Raw genomic sequence first — 14,115 nt, 5'->3', positions numbered from 1 at the left:
TTTTAATCCGTTGATCATAAAAGAAATCACTTCATTTAGAAATAATATTTCAAGGCATATAGATCTTAGACATGACATTTATTTTATAAGCGACTGTTATATGCATTTTATCTTATCTTATACAGTTCCTATCGACTATAAGTTATAGCCTAAACTTTTTTTCACCATTTTAATGAGTCAATCAAAATACGTTTCCTTTTTCCAAACTAAGTAATCGCAGAGATATTCAATTTTGAAAATCTTTAGCACATGTTTCAGCGGAAAATGAATCCAAATGAGCCAGAGATACAATAGAAATATGGTATTTTTATTGTATCATTTTACTACTTTTTTTATATTAACATTCCTTGCATGTTAAATGGTTCAATGTGTGATACCTTGGTGAATTTTTCACCAAAGATAAATGAATATAACTTTTTTCTGTTAGATTCACTAAATCCCACGGATCACTGGTTTTATTATGATCCAAGGTGTGTGTGTGTAATGCAATACAGTACAACGTTTAAAAATGGCAGAGGAGAAATAGTATATATGACATAATTTTTGCCCTGAAACTTAAAGTAAAGTATAAATGTTTTAAAAGCTTTGCAATTTTTTTTAAATACTAAACATAAGTTTTAAAATGTTATTAAAGTGTAGAAACTTATATCATAAAAGCAGATACGAAAAAATATATACTTCACTAGTTCATAATTTCATGTTAGAACGATACGACATTAATTATGTATAACAAGATATAATAATCAGAATAATTTTCATCGACATTTGAGCACGTGAAGTTTCCGATCAATATTAAATTTCCCCGAGAAAATTTAACGCGCGCGTTGATATTAATTTGGTATTAAATTTTCATTGGTATAATAATTTCACACTCATTTCAAATCTCTTTCACGAATATTTCAAATTATAATTCATACATTTCTGAATATCATTAATTGAAAAAAGTGTGAATATGATCTGATAATGATGAGTTAATCCGTCTACATCTAATTTAGAATATTTTAGAATGATGTTCAATAATCACGACCTGGGATTTTCAGCTGATGTAGAACTACTTAACTTTATAATTTATATCACGACGATATAATGGTAAATAAAATATACTGAAACAAATAATTAATTAATTTAAATAAATAATACCTAATTTCTAAAATATTAATTATATTACAAACCTTTTCAACTTGTCATCATCTGGAAAAAATACTCGTACTTGAATTTTCAAACCAACATTTTGTGTAATTTTCTTAAAAACTCATGATAATAATAATCGATTTTATAGGCAATACTGTCATACTGCAATACCTTTTCCTTAAACCAAGAAATGAAATGATCCCGAATTCAAAAATATTTCATACAAATTACAAATCTTTAGAAATAATTCAAAATATTGATTATAAACTTACTTGACTTGACAGCTGTGGTTATTTAAAACATCCGTGAGAATCTGTACGAAGAGAGAAAAAATCCTCCAGTTCGCAAGTTGATCGTTGACTCATAAAAATTCTAAAAAACCACAAACTGAACTCATAAAAATCTCAAGTGAACTTGTCCGAATGATTAGCCGAAGCTGCTCTTTCTTTAACTGAAAAAGAAACAAATCCAACTGAAAGTCACTTTTTTTTTGGATCCCGCAGATGTTCGATAACTGATAACTCGATTAATTATCAGCTGTCACAGTATTAATACCAAATAAAATCCATTGCCGTTTGTCACCGCCTCAATATTATAGTCATAAATACAATCCGTAAAATTAGTAAAATTTCACTTTTCTTCTCCAAGAAGCAGATGTTATTATAATAATAATAATAATAATATCAAGGACAAACAGAATTTGAATATCATCAATTATTCATTGACAATCCCTTTTTCACCCTCGTCCAGCTGTTCATAATCGATGAATAATCAGTCAATTTTTTTGTTATTTTTCTGACATCAGAATTTGATAACTCACAAAGAAAAGTTGATCGATAACAACCGCGTGCGCACTTTTTTCTACTTTTCCTCGTGTTCTCTCTCACGAAACACTTCACATCATGGAAAAAAAAACCAAAAAATTTCTCCTAATGATGAATTCGATGTACCTTGACCATCACGGGTGGAAAGTCAATGCTATGGTGTCCTCCAAAAAACAAAAAAAAACCTTCCCCAGCATCAAAATATTTCTCACAAGGAAAAACAAATGAACTAAAAATAAACACAGATCACGTCAAAAATAAAAAAACCACGCAAAAAAATGATAACTATAACTGTCTTTTACGGCACTGTCGAAATTTGGTAGCGAACCGGTGTCGAGCCGTACGCATGTTTAACTGATAGCTGGCGATCGTACGCTAAAAGCTCTCTCTCTCTCTTCTCTTGTTGCCGAGCGAGGACGGGGCCCTGCGTGCGTATGGCCATCTCTTTCTTCTTCTTCTTCTCTTTCCCCCTCAAATAACAACCTTCTTCGGGCCCTCCTTTGCCCCATTCTTACGACCGACGTCTTAAGAAAATTTCGCACGTGGGGGAAAGTGGGATGCCACCCCTCCTTCTTCAGCCTTCACTATTTCGGCCCTCGGGGTTATTTGTCTGAACTCGCCTGTCAACATTGAGAGAAGAAAATGCATACATATACGTATATACGAGAGAGTAAGAAAATGGTTAAGATGTAGTATGCAGAAAATACTTTTATACGTTATAACTGAAAAAGGAAAAGGATGGGGGGTTTTTTTCTTTTTAAGAAAAAATGATGATGATGATGATAATAATAATAATTTCGGTAGTTATATACTGCCACGAATTGGGTTAACACTTTTTTTGGGTGATCATAACAGGGTTTGGGTTTTGGGTTTTTTCTATGGGTCAGTAATTCTCTGGGATCCTTACTGTATGATTGAATGAAATCACGGAAGGGCCTAAGTATTTTGTGGCTCTCTAAAAATAGTTTTCCCATTCCTCCAGCGCCCGTGGGCCCTTTGGCGTACTCCGCAGAATGACTATACAGCAGGCTTCTTCAACCTGTTGCTCGCGAGCACCACGGTGCTCCCCTCAAGTCCCCAGACTGCTCGATGCTCGTGTCCGATTTCTTGCTCGCGAGCACTTGATGAACATTCCAATTTGTGAAAACTACATTCAAGGATTGAAATCATCCTGATTTCGTGCAATCGTTTGTTGAACTTGCCGTAAGGGTGCTCTTCTTTTGATGATGGGTACAAGAAGTGCTCGCGACTTGGAAAAAGGTTGAAGACCTCTGCTATACAGGTTGATTCTAAATACATGGAAGAAACTTTAAAAAGTAATATAAGACACCTAAACAAGCATTTTTGTGAAGGTTTTTCAACAGTTGGCTGGTGCGAAGATGAATTTTCCCTCTTTCTCACTTGCCGGGTGAGCGCCCTAGACCACTAGACTACAACATGGGAACGAACATCGAGCTTTACTCAGAGCTCGTCTGCACTGAACGGGACTGTACATGGACGGTTGGAGCTTACTCAGACCAGAGCTCCCAATATTGACTACGAAAAGTGATTGGATAAGTCGCCATCTGGTGGCAGTGTCAGTATTGTGAGCTCTGGTCTTTGTTAGGTCCGACCGTCCATGTTCGGTCCCGTTCAGCGCATATGGGCTCTGGGGGGGTGTTCGCCCGGCAAGTGAGAGGCTGTGGGTTCGATTCCCGCTACGGCGGTTGAATTTGGGCAATAAATATGAATAATAATGACCGCTGCCCAGCAAAAACATTACAAGTGTGTCACAGGACCACTGCTCTGCATTCTACAATGTCTACATGCAGGAACCAAAGTGGAAGGGTCATTGCCACAACTAGATGCGGTTGGATGTGGCATTTAGTTCATTTTTACAAAATTAGGGCGCGATAGCCCAGGTCGATAAGATACTCGCCTAAAGTACCAAAGAATGTTTAGAGGTGTCAGAAGTTCGATACCAGGCGGTACAACAGAAACGACGACATGACCGCAGAAAAAATTGCTACAGCAGGGAGTCCCCCATCGAGGGGTTAGCGCACCAACCTCTCGATGAGTATTAAAAAACAAGCCTGTCGTTCGGAATCGGCAATAAATTGTTGGTCCTGGTCTAATTAGCCCTCGTGTGCAAAAAATGACCGTGGTGCGACAAAAATTATTGAAATTAGGTTTGAGGTCACGGGCCACATCATATAAATCCGTGAGCAACATTTGGCCGTGGACCATGAGGGGAGCATGTATGCTATACCTCTACAGATTTAAACAAATTTGGTGATATCTTTACGGTGGGATTACAGAAAAGTACTTACGATTCCACTTTTGACAGTACTGTATGGAAAGGGAGCGAAAAATGACTGAAATGCAAAATGCTGCCAATTTTGGGGCCCTGAAAATTTGTGTGCCATGGCACGTGCCACGGCAATCAGGGAATGTTCTGCGGGTAATGTAGAACCGCACTGAGGGCCGTTGAAATGCTCTAAAATTGCGCCACATGTCACTCAAGGGATCTCTAAATGTGCCGCGGATCATTTAAGTTTCTGGAACTGTGTCATGGGTTACTTAAGTCATCTTTGAATGTGCCACGGGCCACTTAAATGCTCTGGAATTGTGCCACGAGTCATTTAAGCGATCGGTAAATGTGCCGCTTGGTTCATTTTTACAAAATTGGGTTTGGGAGGCGGCAAACCATATCAGATAACTTTCTGGACCACATTTGGTCCGCGGGTCAAGGGTTGGTTCGCAATGAATTTCTTAAAAAGAAATTCTTGCCCTTCAAATTCAAGCATTGAAATTAACAGAAATTTATTAAAATAACATATAAAGGTATTTTCTTTCGAAAAATTTTAATTTTTGTTTAATTTTTTTTACATTAAATTATTTTTTTTTCTGGCGGGGGGGGGGAGCACGAGCCCCCTATGCCCCCTCCAGAGTACGTTTCTAATCGTACCAGTACGTGTTAGAAGGTAGGGGACAGTGCTGACGAAATTTTGCTGACAAGGGGGGGGGGGGTCAAAAATGGCAAAACATTTGCTGACGTAATACTTGAACGGCCCCAGAGAGCTGGCTGGCAGCTCAATTTACATGATAATTTTAAGAAACTTTTCAACACAACCATTCATTTGAAGAATAAAAATCACTGCTAAGCTTCTACGTCTTCAATCAGCCACATTCATGAAATTTAATATTTGCAACAGTTAGTTAACAAAAAAAAATTCAAATTTCTCAAAAAGTAGAAAAGTTCAACTAATTCCCCTCCCCCACCTTCTCTCTCTCTCTCGCTCGCTTCGATTTTTTCCAGTATGCCGCAAATTTCAAGACCACTCGTCATGGTGAGAATACGGTATTCAGCTACGAAAAAATCCAGTTATATATATATATATATATATAAATTGATGATTCTCAATTTAGTCTATTATTTCAGAGCATACAGGAATACTGGAAAATAACATGAAAAAAAACACACAATTTAATGTGAGTTGATCCAAAAGTTAATGAAAATTTCGAATTGATCAAAATTCAGAACTGAAAGAAATTTTAAATTTGTGAAAGAGATAATTCTCCAAAACTAATAAAAATTACAACCTAATGAAAGAAATAATTAATGAAAATTTAGAATCAATGAAAAAAATAGTTCTAAGAGAGATGAAAATTCAGAATTCGTGAAAAAAAACTTCCTGAATGAATGAAAATTCAGAATTTAATCGATTATAGAATGATTCTATAATCGATGGAAATTCAGAATTGAAAAAAGTTCCAGAATGAATGGAAATTCAGAATTGAAAAAAGTTCCAGAACTAATGGAAATTCGGAATTAATGAAAGAAATAGTTCTAAGAGAGATAAAAATTCAAAATTCGTGAAAGAAATAATTCTATAATCGATGGAAATTCAGAGTTAATGTAAGAAATATAGTTGCAGATTTGTGTTACATGCCTTCAAAAATTTGGGCTCCCTCTTATCAAGGCTCTGGATTCCTTCAGCTCACAACTAGAAACAAAATTGCATTTCGTCACCTGATAGCGAACATCTATTTTTATGAACCCTCTATGATTTCAAATAGAAACAGGTTAATTCGGCGATTTTTAATGATATATATTTTTTCACTTCCATTACCATGAGTCCGAGCCCCGGTATGACCGCACCTGTCACATACCCCTAAGGGCGACTCAGTAAATTTGGTAAAAAAATTCCACAAAAATCAAAAACTGAAAAACCAGGTAGATTTTCGAAAAATTTAAGAACTCAAAAATGTCACAAAAAAAAAGAATAATTACCGCATTATAAGAAATGAAATAAAAATAAATACGTGCAAATGATGATCTTCCGATTTATACGTCCTTTTCTTGTTTATTTACTTTTTTTTTTTTACTTTATAGCACATATTTTCCCGCCTATTTCTAAGCCCTTTCATTCTTTGACAGAAGGTCGCCTTGTAGGTTAGCTGGTAAACCCGCAGGTGTTCTACATTTTACTCTACACCAAAAATATAATAAAAAAGAAAATGGCGAAGAAGTTAGAAAAAGAAAATGGAAAGGGTTGAAATAAAAACATGAATAAAATAAGAAAATATATAAGAAGAGAAGAGATGGGATATACTGGACGTATTATAGAGAAGAAGCGTTATACAGTGGAACCTCGTTTATACGACGTTCTTGAGCAGGGGTTTCCAACGTGAAACTTCTTTGAACGGTTTATATTTAAGGCTCCGATTTTTATAGCCAAAAATATCTTTAAAATACGCAAGCATTTATGCCCTAAAAACATTGGAATATGACTTTATAATTATCTTATTATTTCATCTCTTATTCAATGTTGCTTTTTATCTTATTAAGGTATCCGGCTACGTTCGAGAGCACTTTCCTATAAAATGGTACTGGAGTGAACTTTAATAGTATTTTTTGTGATATGAAGTGTCTCGAAATAGTGAGAACCGTAACAAATTTGGTGTACCTATGTCATTTTCTATGAAAAAGTCATTTTTGTGTAAAATTTTAGGCAAAATTCACGTAATATTCGAAACACGATTGCAAAAAAATTTTTAAATGAAATGTTTTCTGATTTTCTCAGTTCATTCAGTTAGTGATGTTGCAGGTTATGGACCGAAATTTGAAGGACTGCCAGGGCCGTCTTAAGAGTATCATGGGCCCCCGAGCCAAGTGATGTTTCTGAGGCCCTACCTGTATAATTCTCGAAATTTTCAACCACTTCTCATTTTTGTGAGGCTCCGGGCCGTGCCTGGGTTGGCCCATGCGTTAAGACGGCGCTGATGATATGCTCATAAGTTACACCCAAATACGTTAATGTACGTGTGAATTTTTTAAAATTTCATCCTACATTTTGTCTATAAAACACAGTAATTCAAGAAAATATGTGATAGACCTTAGATTTTCATTCATAACCTCAAAAATATACAGCAAAATACCATATTAAAATTTCGTAATGATACAATGAATACTAAGGAAAATTTGAAGAAACTACTTTCCAAAGGTTCTACAAATTCGAAAAAATTGCCAGATGGTGCAATATTTGAACATAGGCTTACCAGAAGTCTAGTTTCTGCATTCTCGTTGATTGTTTCTGAAACTGAATTGCAATATTGCCTCGTATTAAATCGGGTTTTTTTGTTGCAAATTGCACGTATTTCACAAAATAAGATACAGTGGTACCATCGATCCTTCTTCTCTTAAATGGAGCACAACTCCAGTCTACCATCATTCGGCAATTTACAACCCCCCCCCCCACTCCTTTCAGAGGTGAATTATTTGTGCCGAAAGTGTGAGTATACCTAACTGATGCATAATATACCCAACCGTCTGCGTGCGTTTCTAGTGTTGTGTGTGAAGCCAGTGCTGCCATCTATGTTTCGAATTACGACGAAGTGTAATGCTTGAATACTTGTGCAGTTGTAGGCGGTGCCGCAAGTAGAAGAGGGCAGGGGGGGGGGTCATTTCTGCGCACAAGAGGCAATTAGACCGGGACCTATAATTTATCGCCTATTCCACAAACGGCAGTTTTCTCTTTTCTTCTGTTTTTGTTATGTTCGCCGAGAAGTTCATGGGCTCGATGTGGGACTCGCACACTACTGTTGTACCTCCGCGTCAGAAAGGACGAATCGGGTAGTGAACTCGTGACAGCTCTAAACATCATTGGTACTTTAGGTGAGTATCTAGACGACCTTGGCTACCGTGCCTAACATTTTTTAACAAATTTTGGCAAATCTATATTCTTTTTTCTTTTTTTTTTCGGTTAAGAAATAATTCACTTCGTTCAAATTGTTTCAGCCAAGATGATGTGCAGGGTTTATTCATTTTCATTATAGTTTTTTTCCCAGAATTTTATTGCTTAATTTTATGTAATATAAATCCCACTTTTTCAAGAGACCCTTTCTCCTGAAAGCCATCTTTGAAAGCACCTTTGAAAGTTAGAATTTAAGTGCTGCCCTCTGATGAAAGCCCCTAAAGTTCATATTCACCATATTCCTAACTGAAAACTTACAGAATCCTTCAAGTCATGGCTTAACTTCCTGAGTGAAAAAAAAAAAAATCTACAGTGAGAAAAAGCAACTCGCCCATTTGTGCAAGTAGGGTCTGGATGTCCTGTGCCCTGTGCGGCCAAGATGGCTATCGTCGTGTGCCCTGAGCGATCAAATCTTTCTCCATACTTTACCTGGGCAAATCCTTTTTTTTAGGATATGTTGGTGAATAAAGAGCACGCCACTGTGGTGGTCGAGTGGTCATAATGACGGACTCGCATCGCGAGGTCTCCACCGGTGCCACAGTAGTGGTCGGCTGAAGTTGGTTTTCTGTGATTCCCAACTTTGAGGCACGAATGAGAGCCGATCTCCCCGTTAAAAAGTCTCGCCACAGAGAGCAACAGGCCTACAAACAGTACAAATATTCAATCATTACACTTCACTCACTTCTGAAATATAGATGGCAGCATTGAAAAATCAGACACAACACTAGATGCGCACTCAGACTGTTAGGTGCACATACTTACACCTCCGGCACACCTCACTTGGTAGTAAATTGCTCATGACGATAGACTTCAGTTGTGCTTGGTTTGAAAGAAAGAAAGAATAGAGGGCACGTAACGAGAGAGGGTCCGAAAGAGTTGAACTGAAAGCATTGAAGAATTGACAAACCATTGTAAAGGAGTAAACATGGCTGGAATCCATTGTTTGGGAATCACCGTAAGCAAGTAAAGTGCCATAACGAAAAAAAATTTCACTGGAAATGATTGAAAGAACTGATATAGTACTGTATGTGCCGTCAGTGTTATTCGAAAGTATAATTTTGAAGAGTAATTTCACTCTTCCCTAAAATTTGAAGGGGTAGTTTCATTCCTCAACGGGATATAGAGTACAACTGAATTTTTATGCGTGTTTTTTTTTACGCATATAGGTATATGCGCATAGGCGAACACTGTGTACCGTATATATGTCTCTAAAAATCTCTAAAAAAGTTATTAGCGTCATCTGGCGCTGTATTTTCAGCTAAATAGGGATCCCAGAATATAACTTTGCCCGAGGACCATATTCGACGAAATTCAAAAAGTCGAGTCAATGGAAATTGGTGATGATTTCACGTTTAAATTGGGTTCGATTAAAGTTTTAGAAGACAAGACCAATATTTGTTGTCTTCATTGTGCAGCTTGTGTATTCGGATAACATCAGCGCTCCCCCCCCCCCCCCCAGTAAAATTTGGGGGCAGTTTCAAGGGAGAAAAGTAACAGTGTTAAGAAGATTCTAGTGTTAAGAAGACCTAAAATGAATGATTTTGTCTAAAAAATGACAAAATCTCTCTCCTAGTGAAGGAATCTCTCTAGATACCAAAATGTTCAGCATTATAAAGCATATATATGCAGCCTTATTTTCTAAAAAAATCTGTTACAATATGTTTTTGCTCCTAGTGAACAGGTCACAGTGAAATGAATAAAATATTTTTTTGTAGCATTAAGTAATAAAGCACAATTACCTAATAAGTTTGTTATAAAGTGATAGTATTTTAAAACTGATTTGATTAATAAGTCAATTAATTGATTGCATTTTCTTCTTTTTTTTTTACCAAGAGGTCTCATACATTTTTACAAATGAAAAACTATATCCCAGTAGAAATATCATTAATAATACTATTGATATGTACATAAGCACTGCCTTATTTCAATTTAACACATATTTTTGATTGTGTATGCTAATTTTAAAAAATTAGATTTTAAATTCAATTTTAAATAAGTTAGTCATTGAAATCTTAATATTTCAGTTTATTTCATTAACTGAAGTTTCATTATTTTGAATCAATTTTTATTCTATTATACTGATGTTTTTTCACTACCTCTTCATTTTTTATCTTCATTTCTCTTGTATTTTTATCCTACTATATATATACATGTATATAAATTTTTTTGGTGAAGTGCTGTTGTGCACTCTCTACCACCTTTGCTTTCCGACCGCACATTCTATATATATATATATCTTATGTATCACCTTTTAAAGTTTATCCCATGTATTTGGTATCCCCCTGCGCTGTGCAGTCAAAAGTACGTGTAAAAAAATTTTAAATAAATAAAGGAATAATAATAGTATATATAGTATCCGTAATAGCATTTTTTAATGATATTTGTTCTGGAGCATAGTTTTCACCACGTTAAAGGGTATGAGACCCCCTTAACCAATTAAAAATTGTAATCGATACCAGCCATTATTAGGAACCATAGAAACTAATTACGAACGTCGTATAAATTTGAAAGTCGTATAACTGAGCGACGTATAAACGAGGTCCCACTGTATATGATGGAAGGAGGTTGGAAAATGTACAAAATTAGAGACGGAATGTAGAAAGGGTTTTTTATAAAGTGTGAGAAAAAAAGAATCATATAAAAATAAGAAAAAAGAAAGGTAAGAAAAGAAAATTACGGAGGAGAGAAAATCCTCCCGTAAGTTCCTCGGTTTTGTCTCATTAGGTATCTTAGCCCATAACCACACCTACCCTATACGTACCTACCTCACTCACTCTCTGTCTTGAGAGTTCCGTTTCTTGCGGCTGTAATTTTAAGGCCAGAACGAGGAAAAAAAAAACCCACGATGATGAGAAGATTAGGAGTAGAAAATAAAATAAAAAGTATATGTATATGAAGCATGTGAGAGAGAGAGGAAAAAAAATAAATTAAGAACAAAAGAAAATGGCTGTTCGTAAGACTGGTGGACAGCGGAGTCTGGGAAAATGGGAGGGCGACACTTCTGTAAAGGCCATCAAGTGCTAATGGTCCGGCCGGCTGTTGTTATGTATGTATTATACAATATACAGCAGCCTTGGCCGTGACTGGATGAATTCGAGAGGTAAAAACGGCGCGTGACCTTCGGTCTTTTTCTTTTATTTCTAACTTTTTCGTGAGGTACTTACTACGTACTAGCTTATAAGGCTGATGACGATTCTACTTGAGAGGAAGGTTCTGGTGTTGTATGTGATGGTATTTTTGTTGTTATTATTATATAGTGATAGTCACAGCAGTGTGATTGTGTGTCGTTTGATGAATTCACAACATTATATATATATATATATTGCAATGGCATGGAACATCATGTAGAGAAAGGCTGAAAAAATAATGACCTATTTCGGCTCGAATTCTAAAGCTCTACTTAAAAATTGATTGCACGTTATGAGATGTGACTGATCACGAAACTTGTGATAGACATTGTTCAGAATGTTTCACACGTTAGCGCTATCCAGTACAAAAAATGTCTTTCTTGCATTAATGTGAGATAGATATTAGAATGTGCTCTGATGTTTTCCTGACCTAATCAATCATTAAATGAAATATCTTGGAATGGATTTGGTAACTGATGAGCGTTTTTCGTTTACATCAAACAAATTTTTATCTAGACGCATGGCCCTACATCCTGAAGCACCTTAGATACTTAAGCTGGATCTTTGTCGAGTCTCATGCCAACTATTCCACAGGCCTCCTAGGCTGGATGTTTGTCGGGCTTTATGCCAGATTTTTAACAGACCCTTAGGCTGGATCTTTGTCGGGCTTTATGCTAGATTTCTAACAGACCCTTAGGCTGGATCTTTGTCGGGCCCCATGCCAGATTTTTCATGGGCCTCCGAGTAGTGAATTTATAGTGTTAAAAAACAAAAAAAAAAAGAATAATTGTCCCGGGCTGGGACCCTCTCAGCTTCACCCTTACAGGAGGCCACGTCCAAGCGAATTTAATGCATCTTGATGTACGCCGCTGAGCATATAAAATCGTTTGCTTCACATGACTTTTCCCTATCCTTAGCTTCAACTGATCCCAAGATTTCGCTGAAAAATTCTAAATATATCAAGCAATAACTGGGTAAAATCCAAACACTATCCCGAAAATTCTAAGCGCGTTTTTTATAAGTGTTTCAGCGAAGATAAAACACATATTGGAGATTTTATTTCGTAATTATTTAAAGCCCTAGTTATTTAACCTATTTTGCTTGCGGACCGGTGAGATTTAACTGAACAATTTCACAGACCGGCGGAAAAGAAAACAAAAACAAAAAACAGGAGGAAAATTTCCTAACATTCCAATTAATTATATTTTACCAGTGAGAAGCATCACTGCGCTGGGACCTCTGCTGTCACTTATCAAGTGAAAACAAAATTATTTGCTATAACTCTTCAAGTGGAATTGATTGTTGACTTTTTAAACCGGTGTGCAGCATGAAAATAAATAGTAAACGGTATGATACTGTATATTTATTTTCATGCTACATATTGGTGTAAACTTTATGCGCCACAAAAAGCCGATTAATATATTTTTATGTTCGCCGCAAAAATTATTTTTTAGTGAACATAAAAATATAGAAACTGATATTGTGGCCCATAAGACACACATCGGTATGCAGCAGGAAAACAAAAAACAGTTTCCTACCACATGTTTTGTTCATTTTCATGATGCATATCGGTACAAAACCTATAATCAATTTTTCATTCAAGTATATATAATAAATAGTTCTGTTTTTACTTGAAGGTGGCAGCAGGGATCCTAACGCAAAGCTTCTCTATTTAAAACGATATTTATGCACATCCTCTTCTGTAAAAAAATATCGGTAAAACCGGATATCCCAGTCTTTCTCTTATGGAACTTTTTTTTTTACCAAAAAAATAAATAGACCCTAAACATTACAGCTGCAGGAACATGCGGCAATGGAAAGCTATCAGAAATTAAAGAAACCTAATACGGTCACAACAGCAGGTTCAAATTTTTCTGTCATTTCTTCCAAAAATTCCTATTTTTTAGACCTCTCTCAGACTTATGCGTTCGAATGTGAATTTTGTATTTATATATTTACACTAATTTCAAAGAACACTTTGATGGTCAAATGGTTAAAGCAACATCAATCATAACCTGCTTAAATGTCCTGGAAGCATGTAAGTACTACAACAATTATGCTCATGTCCATCATTTTAATAGGTTTTCAGCTTTTGAAGTAGAGATCTATTATCAAGCTACTTTCTACATTTCTTATGATCTTTTCACTTATACGTATAACAATTTACTACTTTCTACCTCTGACCATGAATGGACCCTCTGAATAGAAGACTAGTAGCAATAATTCCATTATTTACATGTTTGTATATTGTTAGCGAGCTTATTTGTATACATACGCTCCATTTCCTTCATCATCGTGCGATGGCTGTTTAAAAAAAATCACACAAGCACATAAATACGTTTATGTGCATTACTTTCAATTTTTAATGCTTTCAATGAAATCAGATAAAAATAGGCCATCTACCCAGCCTAAAAAAAAATTTATGGTCCATCGCCGATGTGTCAAATGTCCCAAAAATCAGTAAGGCCATGAAATTTCGGCAACAGGTACATCAGCAAAGAAAAAAATCATTAAAGTAGAGTTACGTCTCTGTCGATGTGAAACTGCATTGATTTACTTTCATTACCTCAATTGTACATCCACGAAATTATATTGCGAGAGCATGAGAGAAAAAGATGGTCTTGAGAAAATAGTCATAAGAAAATGATGGAAAAATAGTAAATTTCAAGAAGAACATGAAAAATCTTCAAACGGACAAAGAAAACGATTGTACTTTCTCAACCCAGATGAAAAAAAAAATGTAATTTTCTGCATTGAAATTGTATTTTATTTTTATACAGTAAGAAAATTGCATTT

The 14,115-nt window shown here is 35.7% G+C and overlaps 1 protein-coding gene across 1 annotated transcript in view; it reads right to left on the bottom strand.

Annotated features, from left to right (window-relative positions):
- The window catches only part of LOC149078779 (uncharacterized), a 46,605-nt gene extending 44,217 nt beyond the window's left edge, over positions 1–2,388 (bottom strand). Inside the window, exon 1 of the mRNA XM_089240886.1 lies at positions 1,404–2,388. The gene's annotated coding sequence lies outside the window, so the exon portion shown is untranslated. The remainder of the gene's footprint in view (positions 1–1,403) is intronic.
- Positions 2,389–14,115: the final 11,727 nt, after the last annotated feature.

Source organism: Pholcus phalangioides, unplaced genomic scaffold (genome assembly GCF_987345545.1).
Source record: "Pholcus phalangioides strain wild (caught in Gottingen) unplaced genomic scaffold, Ppha-v1.0 ptg000013l_1, whole genome shotgun sequence".
Taxonomy (NCBI): Eukaryota; Metazoa; Arthropoda; class Arachnida; order Araneae; family Pholcidae; genus Pholcus; species Pholcus phalangioides.
Note: the sequence above shows the minus strand (reverse complement) of the source record. Positions and strands in the feature narration are given on the sequence as shown.